General features: G+C 48.4%; 1 long non-coding RNA gene across 1 annotated transcript; it reads right to left on the reverse strand.

Moving 5' to 3' along the window:
- Nucleotides 1-15,228: 15,228 nt before the first annotated feature.
- On the reverse strand, nt 15,229-16,545 carry LOC139185401 (uncharacterized). Its single transcript, XR_011569033.1, has 3 exons — nt 16,295-16,545; nt 15,771-15,830; nt 15,229-15,460 (listed from the first exon to the last, which is right to left on the reverse strand). It is a non-coding gene; the product is annotated as an uncharacterized lncRNA (long non-coding RNA).
- Between the last annotated feature and the right edge of the window lie 1,417 nt (nt 16,546-17,962).

Raw genomic sequence — 17,962 nt, forward strand, 5'->3', positions numbered from 1 at the left:
TTGGGATCTAAAACATCAGCATGTTGCCAGAACAGTTATCCAGAGAGCTGAGAGGCCGAGACAGTTTGGGGTACAGGGCAGTTTGAAAATAGACGGCTTGATGTGTGAGTGCCTGCCACATGTGAGAGAATATGCTGGACCCTTTGTAAGTAAGTTGTGTCATTGATTTGTCTCATCAACTCTATGAGGGTGAAGGGTCATTAGCCTCATCTCACGGAGGTGGGAACTGAGGCTCAGAGAGATTTAGTCATTTGCTTGAAGTCGCACAGTTGCTGAATGAGGGTCCCTGCTTTGCTGTTTATTCCACAATGCTGGCCGTGTGAATTACGCCTGCTCCTTGGGCTGTCATATGCGCCTGAATAGTGACTCTAACACTGACTTCAGAGGAAGTTGGATTTTCAGTGGACTGGGCGCAGTGGGTGGGTAAAGGAGACCAAAAGCCCTGGAAAAGTCAGACTGAGTCCTGCATGTTCCTCAGGCCTAAGATAGGGTGGCCTTGCACCCCTGTGCTGCTGCAGTGCGATTCTGATGTAGACGACCTGGAGTGAGTGCAGCCTCTCTTCCCTTAAGGACGCAGTTTTCCCGTGAGCCTGCTCTCACTTCAGATACTCACTGCAGGCTTGGGGTCCCCAGCCCATGTGTACTTTTGACCAAGCTGACTACAAATTTGGGAGTTTCTACCACCTGCTACCCCCCAGACTTGATAATTTGCTAGAATGACTTACAGAGCTCAGGAAGGCACTACACTTGAGATCAGGCAAATGAGACACTCAGGGTGAGGTCTGGGGGGTCCTGTGTGTTGAGCTTCTGGGTTCTTGCCATGGAAGGACCCTCTTGGCACAGAGATGCATCACTGAGCTTCAGTGTCCACAGTTTTTATCAGGGTTTCGTTGTATTAGCACACTTTATTGAATCATTAGCCAGATGACTGAATAAAATCTCCAGACCCTCTTCCCTCCACCCCGCCCCCCCCCCCCCATTACTAAGAAAGTCCAAGGATTGGGACTTCCCTGGCGGTCCAGTGGCTAAGATTCCAGGCTCTGGGGGGCCTGGGTTCGTTTCCTGGTTAGGGAACTGGATCCACAACTAAAGATCCACATGTTGCAACTAAGACCCAGTGCAGCCAAATGAAGAGAGAAAGAAGGTCCAGGGATTGAGAGGTCATCTTCCAGGAGCAACCAAGGGACAAAGACCAGACAGGTTCTTCATCATATAAGTATACCTCTGGTGTCATCTCGTCCTGTGTACTTGGCCTGAGGTGCATCTTTATCAGCTGACTGCTGGCCTGTAACTTCTCCTCCGGGTGGAGCCGTGTCTGGAAGGAGAGCTCTAGGAGCTCCCATCATCTCTGTTCTGCAGTTCAGAGAGCACCCATGTGAGCTCTTATGCCAGATCTCTGCCCTGCTCCCTTCTCTGTCCTGTAGAACTTGCCATATGTTGACTGGGGTTTGGTGCTTCGAGTAAAATCCTGTGACTTTCTTCCTCCAGCAGTAGCAATGTGTCAGGAAGTCAACATCAGCTTACTTCGAAGGATGCTTTTTCTTTTAATCCTTGGATCCTAGGCCTATGTAGGTGTTGGCTTCTCTGATTTGGGCAAGATGGCTATAGTTCCGCTCCCCTCTTCTTGTCCCCGTGAGGAGAATTCCAACTCAGTGGCCCGTTTGGCCTCTCAAATATGTGCCCAACTCATAGGAAGTGCAGATGTCCTGGTTTGTAGTTCAGTTCAGTTGCTTAGTTGTGTTCGACTCTGTGCGACCCCATGGACTACAGCACGCCAGGCTTCCCTGTTCATCACCAGCTCCCAGAGCTTACTCAAACTCATGTCCATCAAGTCAGTGATGCCATCCAACCATCTCCTCCTCTGCTGTCCCCTTCTCCTCCCGCCTTCAACCTTTCCCAGCATCAGGGTCTTTTCTAGTGAGTCAGTTCTTAACATCAGGTGGCCAAAGTATTGGAGTTTCAGCTTCAGCATCAGTCCTTCCAATGAATATTCATGACTGATTTCCTTTAGGATGGACTGGTTGGATCTCCTTGCAGTCCAAGGGACTCTCAAGAGTCTTCTCCCACACCACAGTTCAAAAGCATCAATTCTTTGGCGCTCAGCTTTCTTTATAGTCCAACTCTCATATCCATATGTGACCACTGGAAAAATCATAGCCTTGACTAGACGGACCTTTGTTGGCAAAGTAACGTCTCTATTTGCAGTAGGTGCTCAATAAGCGTGCGAAAGTTAGACTCTCAGGTTACTTCGCTATTTTCAGGGATGTTGAAACCTGTGTATTTATAAAAAAAAGTCTCGCATGCCACTGTCCTTCCCCTGGGAAGGCTGCCTTGTTTGATTGTCAGGTTAATTTCTGCAGTGTTCCGAGCCCACTGCCAGGACTGGGGATGGTCACTCTCAGGATAATTGGCTTAGAGACCACCGCTCCCCCTGCCCCCCACAGCTGTAAGGCTATGAGGTTGCTGACTTCTAGTGACATCTCAGAAAATGAAGGTGGCTTCAGGAGACACAGATCCTCAGGGACAGCGATTGGGAGGTTTGGGACTACCCTCCGTGTAAACAGACCATAAATCAAGACAGTCATGAAGATCCACCTCTTAAATGCCAGAGGATGGATAAAGACTTAAGAAAAAGCACAAATTGCTTCAGTCCCTTAATTGGCAATATTACCTCCATCTCCCCACTAGACGTTTGTGATAGTGAGCTATCAGTTGTATGATTTCTAATATTTTAGCATTCAGTTACTTTAGTATTGAACCCTTTTGTTTTACACTAGCTGGCTTTCTTGGTGGCTCAGCTGGTAAAGAATCTGCCTGCAGTGCAGGAGACCTAGGTTCGATCCCTGGGTTGGGAAGATCCCCTGGAGATGGGAATGGCAATCCACTCCAGTATTCTTGCCTGGGGAATCCCATGGGCAGAGGTGCCTGGCAGCCTACAGTCCATGGGGTCACAAAGAGTCAGACACTACTGAGTGACTAACACACTCTGTGTAAGCAGAGGTGAGAAGGAGGGGATGGGGCCTTGCCCAGGGACACCTGGGGCTTCAGTGATCTTAGGATGTGGCCTGGTGGAGCTCAGGTCTGAGTCAGGAACTGGTGTCTGCTGAGATCTGAGTAGACAGGGTGAGCAAAGTCGCAGAGAGTTCCTGGAAGCCTGGCCTGCTGGTTTGCCAGGCTGAGTTGGGTGGGGGTGGACGGCGGGGGGCTGTATTTAATGAGAGACCTTGAATGCCAAGCGATCTGGTGCCACTGTGGTTTGCAACTGGCCAAGGGGGACTGGGGAGGCCCCATCTCCTAAGCCTGGGAGGTGAAAGTGTTCATCGCTCAGTCGTGTCTGACTCCTCTCGCCTTGGTGGACTGTAGTCCACCAGGCCCCTGTGTTCATGGGATTCTCCAGGCAGGAATACTGGAGTGGGTTGCCATTCCCTTCTCCAGGGGATTTTCCCAATCCAGGGATCCAACCCAGGTCTCCTGCATCACAGGCAGATTGTTTACATCTGAGCCACCAGGGAAGCCCCTCCTAAGCCTTATGAAAGCAAACTTTCATAAAAACTCATTTGTTCAGAAAGCCTCTGCACTCACCTCCTTCCCTCCCTGCCTGTATCCTTCCTTCCTGTTAAATGGAGCCTATTCCAAAGCTGCTCTCTGCTTTTCCAAAGGGAGGGCAAGGTCAGCTCTCAGAAGAGGAAATATTAACCCTTGGGCTGTGATGTCTGTTCTGCAGCCAGGGCCGCCCAGCCTGGTTTACTTGACTGCTCCAAGGGTGGCCTCAGCCAGTTCCCTTCTTGGCCAGGTCACTGTGCCCCTGGCCAGCCCTGCTGGGGACAGAAAACATTCTTTTCTACCCAGTTATGCTTTTGGCTTAATTGACTCTTTAGCAAAGAGCCTCCAATGTTTCTTCCTGATTTTTCTCATTCCCATGTATAAAGGGAAGGCCATGCTGGTGAAGTGGTGAGGTGATGGGTACCAATAACCCTGTGATCCCCAACATTTCAGCTCCCACTTCCTCATCCCTTCTCCCTGAGCAGTGCTTTTCAAACTTCTCTGTTTAAATAAATAACCGGGGCTCATGTTGAAACACAGATTCTGCTCCTGTGGGTCTGCGTGGCACCTGAGATTCTGCATTTCTAACCAGCTCCCAGGCTGTGCTGACGCTGTGCATCTGAGGACCATGCTTTGAGCCGCCAGGTTCTGATCAGCGGTTCTGAAGGTATGGTCCCGGGACTGGCAGCATCAGTGTAACCAGGGAGCTGTTTAGACAGGCAAATCTCAGACCCCACTCCAGATGTGCCAAAGCAGAGACTCTGGGGCGGGACCCAGCGGTCTGTTCTACTAAACCCTCCAGGGAGTTCTGACGCACACGCTCACGGCTGAAGTCTCTGGTCTGTGGTTCTTAGCTCAACCTGCACATCCGGATCAAGGGGAGAGTGCTGAATGCCCAAGATCCTGATTAAATTGCTTTGAATGAGGGTCGGGCATTTGAAACAGTTTTCTAAAAGCCTTTTTATTTGAAATAACTTTAGGTTTACAGTAGAGTTGTAAAGATAGTACTCAGAAGGTCCCCATGTAGCCTTCACCTAGCTCTTGCTAATGTTAATACGTTACATAACCACAGTACCTTTATTAACACTCCGCATTAACCTTAGCACAATACCATCAACTGAACTATTCTGATCTCGCTCAAGTCCTCTCCATGTCCCAGGATCCAGTCTAGGATGAAGTTTACATTCAGTAGTCACATCTCCTTAGTCCCTGCTCTGGGATACTTCCTTAAATGTCCCATGTTTTTCACAACCATGACACTTTGGAAGAGCAGTGGTTGGATAATTTTTTAAATTAATTAATTTATTTTAATTGGAGGCTAATTACTTTACAATATTGTATTGGTTCCCGCCATGCATTGACATGAATCACCCACAGGTGTACATGTGTCCCCCATCCTGAACCCCCCTCCAACCTCCCTCCCCATCCCATCCCTCAGGGTCATCCCAGTGCACCAGCCCTGAGCACCCTGTCTCATGCATCGAACCTGGACTGGTGATCTATTTCATACATGGTAATATGCATGATTCAATGCTATTCTCTCAAATCATCCCACCCTCTCCTTCTCCTGCAGAGTCCAAAAGTCTGTTCTTTATATCTGTGTCTCTTTGGCTGTCTCGCATATAGGGTCATCGTTACCATCTTTCTAAATTCCATATATACGCGTTAACATACTGTGTTGGTGTTTTTCTTTCTGACTTGTAGATTGTCAAGTTTAGCTGGACATTTTCTTGTGATGAGAATGGGGTTATGGGTTTGAGGAAGAAAATCACAGAGGAGGAGCGCCCCCTCATCATGCCACATCTGGAAAACATCACATCATCAGGGGAGATGTGCTGACTTTTTTCTTTAAACCTCTGCGGCCAGGGCAGGGAGACTGCATTAGGCTGTACCTTCCAGGTGTCTTCTGGAGAAAGAAAAAGATTGTAACTTATGAAAGTCTCCACAGGTGGGTGTTAGCCAGAGCCTCTTTAAGACTAAGGAGGGGGAGTCCTGACTGTTTCCAAATTAAAAGGCTCCCAGGAACCCGCCCCCCCCCCCCCGCCAAATATGCAGATACACCAACACAAGGTAAGAGAAATGGCTGGGTACTTTGAATTTTACCACATGGTAGCTCTGTAAGCGGACACACAAATGTAGTGACAAATGGATGTAACATCAGAAACAGGACACCGAGCCCCTCCCTGGAAAGACAGGCCTGGCCCTAGTGATTTCGTTTCAAGTGCGTTTGCAGTTCTAGAAATGGAAGTCACTATGGTAGGTTGGCAAGAAGCCCTCTGGTCAGTCACCACTGAGTGGTGTCCTCTGCATCAGCCTGGCCTGGCAGCCACCTCCCAGTGCCCTGTGGGGAAGACAAGAGTCTCTCGAAGGGTAGTGGCCGACTGTGTCAAGTCCGCAACTGACTGCCCGAGCCACAAACGATGGAAGCGATGGTGACCTTCTCTTGGTGAGTAATGACAGACAGGGAAGGCTGGAGAGTGGCGTGCCAGCAGCGTGGCTTGCCTCCTTCCAAGGTAACACTGGGTGGGACATGAAGTCCTTCCGGGCTGATGAATTGGGTCAGGGGCTCCGGCTATGCCCTGCCTCTTGGGGTTTCCAGGTCTGTGTGTAGGTGGTGGATCTCCCTGGTCCCTGGGTGCTTGCTCCCTTTCATGCCAAATATAAGTATATTCACATCAGAGTATCTACAAACATCTGTTGACAGTGGCTGCTGCCATCACAGAGGTTATGCCCTCCAGCTCAAGAGCCTGGACTCTGCAGCTGGCCTGAGTTCAGATTCTGTTCTGTGGGGTCTTGGACAAGTAACACAACTTTTCTGGGCTTCAGTTCCTAGATTTGAATAGTGTGGATAATAATACATACCTCCTAGGGGTCATTGAGAGGATGAAGTTAGGTAATATATTCAGTGTACTGGCAGAAGTGCTTAGGGAAGAGAAGCCATATTAAGTGCTCAATAAATGTCATTTGTTTTTATGATCAGCCCCAGTGGCAGACCCTGTTCTCTACCCCTTTTCTCAACCTTGCCCTCTACTTGAGAGGCTGAAAGAGCGAGGTCTTGGTTTCCCAGCTTCTGCAGCACGTGACATGGCCAGTGAAGAGGAATCTTTTGGAGGGATTTTGGGAAATTTTTTTCTTTAGATATCGATAAGGGTATAGTTTGTTAGTATTGCCCCTTTCTTTTCATTCCAGCAGGGGAGACTGGTGTGTGGTTTTGATGTCTGGAACTTTAGCAGCAATTCTGTGGTCTTGAGATGGTAAGCAGAACGTGATGTTTTATTTGGGCATGTAGTCTCCTCTGCTGGATGCTGGGTAGTGCCCCTTTCAGGCACATGGCGATCTTATGAAGGCTAGGGACCACTCTTATCCCCTTTATACAGGTAAGTAAACGGAGGCACAGAAGGTTTAGGTTGCTTGCTGGAGGCACACAAGCAGTGACCGATATAACCAGGCTTTGAGCTGAGGTAATCTGTAGCCAGAGCTTGGGTTCTCAGCTCCTGCCTTTCCATTCTTCTCTGCTGAAGTGGCTGCATCCATCGAGCCTGCTAGAGGTTGGGCCCATCCTGCCTTCCTGCAGCCTCCTCAGTCTGGAGCTAGTGAGCTTCTGCATAGGTGGGCTTCCGTGCTTCCTGCAATGGGTGCAGCTGGGCAGTGGCACCCCAGGAGGAGTCATTTCTTTGCAGAGGATGGGCCTGTGTGGCCCAGAGCTCACTCAGCCAGTGAGGTGTCGCAGCAGGCCTCTTAGGCAACTCTGGGTTCTGGGATGAACCCCTTTCTAGGGAAATCCCTTGAAGGGCAGTTGACATTGATGGAGTTCAATTTTGCCCTGGAGTAAGTAGAAATATGGGCTTCCCAGGTCGCTCAGTGGTAAAGAACCTGCATGCCCATGCAGGAGATGTGGGTTCAATCCCTAGGTTGGGAAGGTCCCCTGGAGGAAGGCATGGCAACTCACTCCAGTATTCTTGCCCAGAGAATCTCATGGACAGAGGAGCCTGGTGGGCTTCAGTCCATGGAGTCGCAAAGAGTAGGATACAACTTAGCAACTAAGCACACTCACACAAACAAGTAGGAACATTGAGGAAGTTCTGCCTTTGTCACTTCTTCCTCTCCCCCTCCCTCACCCCCAGGTGTGCAGGGAAGAGTGATAAGACTGCCAGGGAATTGAGGAAAGAACCCGTAAACATTCTGGATGTTATGAGTTTGTTATAAAGGAATTCTGACTTATAACAGTTTATGTTCATAATAATCAGATGGCACGATGTATCCAGAGTAGGATCTGGTCTCTTTCATACCTTTGTCCTGGACCATATTCTCCGGACAGGGGCAAGTGTTGCCTCCACTGGGCCGGGCAGCTGGAGGTCAGGCCCATCATCCTAATTCTGTTATCACTGGGCAGGTTGCTTCGGTCTCTGAGCCTCTGCTTCCCCTGCTGTGAAATGGGGTGGTTTTCCACAGGTTACCCTTCTTGGAGAGCTGCGATGGATGTGAATAGAGAGTGCCAGTGAAAGTGATGGGAAAAGCAACACTAAGAAACGAACAAATAACACAGAGTGTAAGTGAACAGTTAACAGTTTATCCAGCATTCCTTGCAGCTTTAACAGAACTCCCTTCTCCTACAGTGACACCCATTTCTGCAAGCATGCAATCTAGAATCTCCCATAAGCCTTGGGAGTAGACAGATGGCCATCTCTCTGGCCACAGACATTAGTTCCAGTATGGATTCATGACTCCAAGAGCATTCCTGTGACTTTCAGCTAATACTATGAAGTATGACTATCTCTCTACAGGTTGCTAAGCTCCAGTGACTATCTTGTGTGTCTCTCTTTTGAACTTCAGGCTTCCCTGACAGCTCAGTTGGTAAAGAATCCACCTGCAATGCAGTAGATGCTGGTTTGATTCCTGGGTCAGGAAGATCCGCTGGAGAAGGGATAGGCTACCCACTACAGTATTCTTGGGCTTCTCTGGTGGCTCAGCTGGTAAAGGATCTGCCTACAATGTTGTAGACCTGGGTTCGATCCCTGGGGTTGGGAAGATCCCCTGGAGAAGGGAAAGGCTACATACTCCAGTATTCTGGCCTGGAGAATTCCATGGACTGTCCATGGGGTCACAGAGAGTCAGACACAACTGAGTGACTTACACTTTTGAACTCCTGGATCTTGCTATTCCTACAGGCCAGGTCCACCCTTGGCTTTTCATGACATGAGACAATACATCTGCCTCTCCCTTTTTTGTATGTTACTTGAAGTTGAGTATCTTGAAATTGAGTAACCAAAAGCACCCTCATCATTGCAGCTATTATCTTTAAGGGCCCTGGACCCATGATTGGAAGGTGTGGAGAGCCCAGAGGAAGTCTGGAGGAGAACAATAGAGATGTCTATAGGGATAGAAAATAAAGAGATGATTATAGACTGGACACTGTCCAGAGAGCTGAGTAAGAGAAAACAGTTAAATTACAGTAAGGTCTTCTTGTTCCTGCTGTTGTTGAGACAGTGAGAGTAAGGGCTTCTGATTGGTTGCTTTATATGTCATTTTCTGGTCAAAACCAACACAAAGGCCATGCCATTCTGGCTGGATGGATACACTTTCTGTAATTGTCATGGCTATTTTCTGATGATCCATAGGGTATTTAGAAACTGGCTATTTGGCTGAAATAGGCTTAATTTCCCTTATCGATTCTGCTAGTTGCTGCCCACACAGGTTACCCCCCCAGAGAGCTGGCAGGAGCTCTCTCTTTAATCACAGTATTAGCTTGAAAGAGACATCCTGGGAGCATTTAAGATAAGGACAGTCTCGTGGAGGTGTTTCCCATTGGCCTGAGAGCTGAGCTGGCCAGTTCACAGAGCCCGTGTCTAACCAGGGACACATCTGGGGACTGGGACTGTGTGTGTAGAGGCTTTTCTGCTTTTCTCTCTTCTGCTATTCCTGTATCACACCCTGGTTGAGTGAGGTGAACACGCACGTGAGGGTTGTCACCTCTCTCTGCCTGTCTGGGTGGTGAGATTCCTGAACAGGCTGAGCTTGACATTTTATAGAATAACCAAGTTCACCTCATCTCTATGGTCTTGCTCTGGGTGTTCTCTGCCTCTCTCAACTCTTCCTTATATTCAAAGCAAAGTCCTTTGCTTTCTATCTTCATGACATCTCTCAAGTCCTGCCTTCTGCAGGGAGCTTCCTGAGACGGCTGCCCTAGTTGAGTTGCCTTCTCCTCCTCCCAGTTCTCCTGAGGCTGCTCCCGCCATCTGCATTCAACTGTCCACCTGCCCTGTGCAGCCCTTGGAGGGCAAGGAGCGCTTCTTTGTCTCTTGCATGCTCTTTGACATCAGGACACATGGTTGGCCTTTCATTGGTCACCATGTGGCCACTTACACATGCCTCAATTCGTGTATGTCACATGCATTCCTTCGACACCCTTTTATTGGGAAGAGGAGTGGAGAGATAAAATGAATCAGACATGCTGCCTGCCTTTAAGGAACTAGGATGTCTTTCACAAGAGCACCTGACTTTAAGGAGGATGTACTTGCTGGTGGGGGCAGGGGTGAGCCCAAAGTCTATGGTCTGGAAGGAGAGAAAAAGATTTCAGCAATTCTTGGGGCAGCTCCGCCTGGAAGCAAAATTTGATGAGACCATATCTGTGTTTCTCTTTGGGGCCAGTATGTCCCCAAATTTCGTGTTTACCGAAGGGTCTGCACTCACTGCCTTAGTGGATAATGCCACTGGCAGTCACCCAGGCCTAAGAGCCAGGAGTCAGTCTTTGAAGTCAGGCTCTTGACCTTCTTAGAAATGCCCCATAAACTCTACCTTCCTGTATGTCTTTTATCCACCAGCTCTTCTCTCGCTTGCTACCACCAGCATCCTGGTTCAGATCTTATCTCCTCGTTAGTCTCCTTTACTCCCTTCATGTCCCACTAAACTGGCTACTGCTCAATATACCTAAAACCAACTGGCCCATAGTCACATGACCAAAAACCTGTTTGCCCGAAGATCAGTTCTCCCAAAGACAAGTTTACCTCAAATTAAGTATTTTTGAATGTTTTCAGAGTCACTTAACCTTCCTATTATTTCTTGCTTCCCCCCTCACTTTAAATATTTAAAAAACCAATTCATGCACAGGTATTTGACTTAATTTTATATTTCTCATGAGTATTTTTTTAACAGGCAGTTTTAAATAATTGTTTTGTATTCCTAAAGCTATCTTTTCCTAGAATACCTACTTTCATTAACTTTTAAAATAACCAATATTTAGCCATTTTTTCCCTAAAGACATTTTGCTTCAAATATAGCTGTCCTAGGGAAAAAAAATATTCAAGACATTAATTACAATCAATCGCTATGCACTGTGTTACCTTGATCTCATAACTAAAGTGAAAGTGAAAGTTGCTCAGTCATGTCCGACCTCTTTGCTAATTCTCCAGCCCGAAATACTGGAGTGGGTAGCCTTTCCCTTCTCCAGGGGATCTTCCCAACCCAGGGATCAAACCCAAGTCTCCTGCATTGCAGGCGGATTCTTTACCAGCTGAGCCACCAGGTAAGCCTAAGAATACTGGAGTGGGTAGCCTATCCCTTCTCCAGCAGATCTTCTTGACCCAGGAATTGAACCGGGGTCTCCTGCATTGCAGGTGGATTCTTTGCCAGCTGAGCTCCTACGGAAACCCAATGAGGTTCCATCAATTTCAGAGGGAAATGTTGAATATTAATGTTGAGTTTTGTGTGGTGTATACTATTTTATGAATTAGAGACTTTGGAAAAGGATGATTCTTTTCTAAAAATAATTTTATTTATTGTTTATTGGCTGTGCTGAGTCTGTGCTGCTGCACGGGCTTTCCTCCAGTTGTGGTGCACAGTCTTCTTACTGCAGTGGCTTCTCTTACTGTGGAGCATGGGCTCTTGGGCTCGCAGGCTTCAGTAATTGTGGCACGTGGGTCAGTCGCCGTGGTTCCCAGGCTCTAAAGCACAGGCTCAACAGTTGTGGCCCACGGGCTTAGTTGCTTCACAGCACGTGGGATCTTCCCGGACCAGGGATCGAACCATGTCTCCCACACTGGCAGGTGGATTCTTTACCACTGAGCCACAAGGGAAGTCCAAGGGTGATTCTTACCTGCAGTGTGGCAGGTTTGCTACATCTCCCTATTGTCAGTGACTAGTGCATAGAGTATGCTCAGCTCACAGGTCCTGAGGGAATGAGTGAGGTTCTGAGACGCGAGTCTAGTACTACCGCTTGTGGCAAAGCCATTTATCTCACGATCGAGCTGTGTCAACCATCAGGAAGAAGACATTTGCCTCAGATTTGAGACAGAGAAACCAGTGGTATGAACTAGGCTGTCGCTGGCAAAACCCGGGAGCTTTTGACCTAAGAAATAGATTGGGTTTGTCTAGGGTTCTAAGACAGACATAACAAACACCTGGACCCTACCGCGGCCAATGCAAACTCCACAAATGGATCCTTGTGTCCGCTCAGGTTGAACTGGGATATGGCTCCAGAACCTTTCTTAACACCATCAATGGCTCCTGACTGAGCAGCGTTGGTATGTAATGCCCAGTTGCTATTTTGGGCCTAGAAGTAGGATCCTTTCTTTCCCTGGCATAGTTTCAGGGCTTCATAAATGAAGACAGGAGGACCATCAGGTTAACTTCAGAATGACAGGATGGTCCTAGCTTTCTGGGGTGGGGAGGAGACATCCTGGGCTCATTTGGGCAGATTAATTTCAAGGTGTTTATATGTCCCTAGCTTGGAGGACTTTATTCAACACTGAATGGTTATTTTCTTTTGCAGGGACTTTGATCTCCTGGGGGGCGTGGGGAGAGATTCTAAATCTGTGCATGGGAACCAAAGGTGTTCCAGCCAAGAGCCTGACCTCCTTCCACAGTGTTCAGCCTGGAAGCTGCAGTGTGGAGCTAGCAGGGATCCCAGCTTCCTGGGAGACTGAATGACCAATGGATGCTGACCAGCTAGTCACTTAGGGAAAATCTCCCCAACTCTTTTGTTTTCTTACTTGCAAGTTAAGGAGACTGAGTGGCTCTCCAGGGACATGCTACTATCCCTAGGCACTTTCTGGAAATGTGTAGGGACATTTTTGGTTATAATGACTAGGAAAAAGCAGAGACATTACTTTGCCAACAAAGGTCCATCTAGTCAAGCCTATGGTTTTTCCAGTGGTCATGTATGGACGTGAAAGTTGAACTATAAGGAAAGCTGAGCACAGAAGAATTGATGCTTTTGAACTGTGGTGTTGGAAAAGACTCTTGAGAGTCCCTTGGACTGCAAGGAGATCCAACCAGTCCATCCTAAAGAAAATCAGTCCTGAATGTTGATTGGACTGATGTTGAAGCTGAAACTCCAATACTTTGACCACCTGATGTGAAGAGCTGACTCATTTGAAAAGACCCTGTTGCTGAGAAAGGTTGAAGGTGGGAGGAGAAGGGGACAACAGAGGATGAGATGGTTGGATGGCATCACCGACTCAATGGACATGAGTTTGAGTAAACTCTGGGAGTTGGTGATGGACAAGGAGGCCTGGCATGCTGCAATTCATGGGGTCGCAAAGAGTCAAACACGACTGAGTGACTGAACTGAACTGAATTGAAGGGGATTGCTACGGCACCAATTGGGTGGGGTCAAGGACGCTAGACATCTTCCTGTGGGTAGGGCAGCTTTACCTACCAAAGAATTGTCCTGTGACCAGAGTTCCACAGGAACTCTGTGTCCTAATATGTCCCAATATTCCACAGGCTATTCATGCAGACTGAACCGAATCTACAGCCTAACTGTTTTACATATAAAGGCAACCCCCCCTTTTTTTTTCATGGTATTGGTGGTGGTGGTTTAGTCTCTAAATCATGTCTGACTCTTGCGACCCCATGGACTGTAGTCCCCCAGGCTCCTCTGTCCATGGGATTCTCCAGGCAAGAATACTGGAGTGGGTTGCTGTTTCCTTCTCCAGGGGACATCCGCAACCCAGGGATTGAACCTCCTGCATTACAGGTGGATTCTTTACCACTGAGCCACCGGGGAAGGCTTTTCAAACCCTGTTGAGTTTTCCAGGAGTGCCATTACCATGAGAATTGAGGGATGGTTGTTTTTCTTGAGGTCTCTGTTTTGGGAAAGCACATAACTGATGGCAATGCAGAGCCTGCATTTGAGTATATCTGCATCAATCAGACTTTTGAAAAGTATGGAAGTGGATTAATTTTATATCTACGTAGATAGATCATCATTTCTATGGATTTTGTTTCAGAATGGTCAGCGGCATTACAAAATATTTGTTGTAAAAAAGGGTGCATTAGGTCTGACTGGGCTAAAATAAGCATTGGTCTAAAGGTCCCCCAAAGAGGCCTTTTAGCTGTAGCATCCTCTGAGCACGATGGTTGAGAGGAGCCTCACTTGAAATGAATAATGGGAAACATGCAGCGGAAGGGATGACTCAAGGCAAGGATTAACGCCCTCAAATTCAGTGGACTCTGCTGCCGGGAGTGCCCGCTGCTGCGTGGCCCCGGCACTGGGGTGAAGTCCTTGCTTTTGGACTCTGTGTTCAGATGGAATTCAGGATCAGAATGTCCTAGTTAGGCAGACAGGTGGATCTTTTTATTTTTCATAAGGGACCCAGGTTCATGGGCACCTATTGTACCTGTGTGGAAGCTTACCTGCTCGCCTTCCATCCATAGCCCTTCCTCATGCCCCATTCCCATGATGTAATTTTAGGAGAATTAAACTTGAACAGCCCCAAATTATATAATTAATTACATTCAGCTTCAATTACAGTCACTAATTGATCCAAGCCTGCTAGCACAACACTTTCATTATTCAGCACACAATTATTGAGCGCCTACTTTGTGCTAGGAATAAAGTAGGAAATGGTCAATTTCTCCTGAGAAGCAGGGGTCTAGAAGGGAGGTTAGGACTTAAAACAAGCCTCCTGGGGATACTGAGTAGTGGCTAAGGCTTTGCTGGGAAAGTGGCAAGTGGGTACGTTCCACTGGCCTTCTAGTTCACTTTTGAATGTTTGTATGCTAAAATCTCACTCGGGCTGCTCTGGGATCAGGCAGGCTGGTTTTGGCACCGGATGTCACATGTCGTACTCTCGGTCTCTGCGGTTTTCTTTTGACTGTTGAATCATAGTTAGTTGCATCACTTCACTGGTCTCCCCAGTCCTAACTCTGTCTCTCTCTGTAACAGAAGGCCTTGCGACTCAAAGTTGAATCTGTATTCTTGTGAAATGCAGACTCTGATTCAGCGGGTCTGGTGGGGCCTGAGACCCTGCAGGTGCAACAAGCCCCCCTGGTGATGCTGATACCTCCAGTCTAGGGCCCATACATGGAGTCACCAGGTGCTGGGATCACCAGATCACCCTCCTTTCAGGTGCTGTCATTTTTGAAAGAAGCCAAAGCAAAGTTCTGAAACCCCTCACTGCAGTCAGGAGCCTCCAGAGCAGGACAATTACTGTCAAATTGCACCCAGGTTGCTTCCTCCTTTTCCACTGTGTGTGTTTTTTAATATTATTAAGGATTATAATTGTACAGTATCAAGAAGTATAGAACAAAATACAGTTATTGGAGGACAGTTGCTCTACAGTATTGTGTTGGCCTCTGCCACACATCCACACGCATCAGCCACAGGTATACATGTGGCCCTTCCCTTCTGAACCCCCGTCCCATCTCCCACCCCATCCCACCTTTCTAGATTGTCACAGAGAACTGGGTTGAGCTCCCTGTTTTACACAGCACGTTCTCATTTCTGCTGTTTTTTTTTTTTTTCTTTGTGGGGCAGGGCATGTGCTTATTGTTCCTGGTAGTGGTTGTATTAAGTAGCTCACCAGGTGAGTTCAGAGGTGGTAACAGAGGTGACATGTCCCAGAAGTTGTTTAGGCATTTGTGAAGTGACTTATTCACTAAATACTTCCTGTCCACATTGGAGGAGCTGGATTTTCTAGAAAAAGGAGAGACAGAGGAAAAATAAAGATATCCCTTGGAGTGGAAGAGGCAGGCATACAAACAAGCACATGGTCTTATGATGTGATCAGTACCCCACGTGGAACAACTTGTATGGGGCTCTGTTCCAGGGGACCCTGGGGACCAGCTGTGCCCTGGCCTCAGGGTGATTGTATGTCTGCTTCACCCTGGATGTGGGCAGCCTTGTCCACTTGGGAACCTGAGTTGGAGGGCCCTCTGGGAACCAGCAGGGTGAATGGAAAGCGCCCCACTCCCCGAGTGCTTCACGTCCATCTCCTTCTACTCACCTCTGCGTTTCTCTGTGTCCTCCACCCCTCCTTGGCTTCCAGCAGTGCCCAGTCTAACTCCTGGGCAATCAGAGGAGAAAGGGGTGTTGGCTGTTGGCTGTTTCCCAGAAAGGAAGAGCTGTAGTGGTGTCTATTGTCACCGCAGCAGGTCTGATGTTGTCTCATCAGCCTGAGAACCCTGAGCCCTGGGACCCCCTTCTCCTCCTGGCTCAGCCTCTGCCAGCACCACCCCCCGCCTACTTGGGCTCCCCAAACAGCGCTCTAGATCCACGTTCTGTGCCTCTCACAAGGAGGCTGCAGTCAGGAAGGCCACGGGATTTCCCCACTTCAGGCTCGAACCCATTAAGCCAGGAGGGAAAGGTTTTATTGTAGTCATTTCTTTCCTTCCTGAGGGTTTCCACAGGGCCACCAAAGCATCCAGAGGGGCCTACTTGCCCGCTGATGCTGTCTGGCTATGCAGCATCCACTGGGCTGGACCAAGGGGCTGGACCGATGCTCCTCAGCCAGTTTAAGTCACTGCTTACCTTTCTTTGGCCTTCCCTGGTGGCTCAGCTGGTAAAGAATCCACCTGCAATGCGGGAGACCTGGGTTTGATCCCTGGGTTGGGAAGATCTCCTAGAGAAGAGAATGGCTACCCACTCCAGTATTCTGGCCTGGAGATTTCCATGGACTATTCCATGGGGTTGCAAAGAGTCGGACACAACCGAGCGACTTTCACTTTACCCTTCCTGGAGACATTTATCTTTTGAACCTCAAACACCATGTTTGGCAGAATGATGACCCTCATCCCTCTCTGCTCCACCCGGCTCTGGGCAACTTTGTCAGGACTTCTGGGTGTAGCAATCCCCAGACCGCTGTGCTGGATCACAGGGAAGCCCTGAGACCATAAAACTAGAGACACCATGTGACCGCTTCTTTTCCGCCTCTTTTCTGGGGTCTTGCCTCCAGTTCAGAGGCAGCTCTACCTAGAAAATGCTCACAGGTGTCCTCTGACCAACCTCCACCACCCATCTCCTCTGGAATCCTGAGGCCTAAATCAGGAGCAAGGAACAGGACGTAGGGTCCTTCTCTGGGACCCAGTGCGGTCTCAGCTCTCATCAGTTTCCCCTGTCTCCCTTCTCACCAGCTCAGGAAAAACAAATTGTTGTCCTTGGGGTTGGATTGGGGGAGGTGGTGGAGGGTGCAGGGAGAGGAGAGAATCTTTCTTCTTTGTCTTATTGTATTCTCCCAAATCCTTTGCTGTGGTCTACTCCATTCCCTAAAGGAAAATCCAAATAGCTGGCTTTTTGACTCAAAAGCCCCCTAAAGGCTCCCGTCCCCTTGCCATTTTGCAGCCTTGAATCTTCCCTGGCAGAAAACAGAGAATCCCGGTCGCTGTCTGACCGTGGGGGTGGGGAAAAGGGAGGTGAACGGGGTCGGGGGAACCCCATCACTGAAGAGTGCAGAGTCTTAATCTGCCTCCGTACACTGAGTCTTCCCTTTGGTGAAGAATGCGTCGGGAGATCCTTCTGATCTCTGAGTCCTCTTCTGGCTTGCAGGCCTGCCCTGCTGCCCAAGGATGCCTCTCCCCTCCCTTTGGCCCTTTTTCTCCCTGAGAAGTTCTGCCTGCAGCCTTTTCTGAGCTCAGTGGAGCTCACAGCAGAGCCTGGTGGTGGTAAAGCAGAAATATGAAAGATCACTCACTGGGAACTTTGTTTTCCTTTTTTTTAACTTTCAGTGATTTTGAAGTTAAGGCATCCTCTGTCTTCTAGCTATGCCGAGGGTGTGTTTACTGGGTAGCTAAGTTTTCTTCTTGTTCTCTACTGTCTCTAGAGGAAACCTAGGGAGACACACATGAGGGTCTACCAGTGTCTCAGTAAAACAGAGGGGAGAGGAGTCCTTTGGAAGGTGGGTGGCGACGGAGGTAAGAAGCAAAGAGGACCACTGATGATCCCACAGGGTAGTTGTGGGTCAACAAGAGTTTGTTCGGCGTGGATTTGTCAGACAGAACTGGTTAATTCTGGTGCTGTTTTCTACCAGCTGTGTGAGTCCTTGGGCCAGTCATTTACCTTTTTATTCCTCTGTATATTCCTCTATAACATTAACATAATAAAGATACCAACTTCTTACCTCTTAGTGTTATGAGGATTGGAATGGAAGAGGCTTGGGGCATCGTGTGAAAGTGAAAGTCACTCAGCCATGTCCGACTCTTT

Source organism: Bos indicus, chromosome 10, assembly GCF_029378745.1.
Source record: "Bos indicus isolate NIAB-ARS_2022 breed Sahiwal x Tharparkar chromosome 10, NIAB-ARS_B.indTharparkar_mat_pri_1.0, whole genome shotgun sequence".
Taxonomy (NCBI): domain Eukaryota; kingdom Metazoa; phylum Chordata; class Mammalia; order Artiodactyla; family Bovidae; genus Bos; species Bos indicus.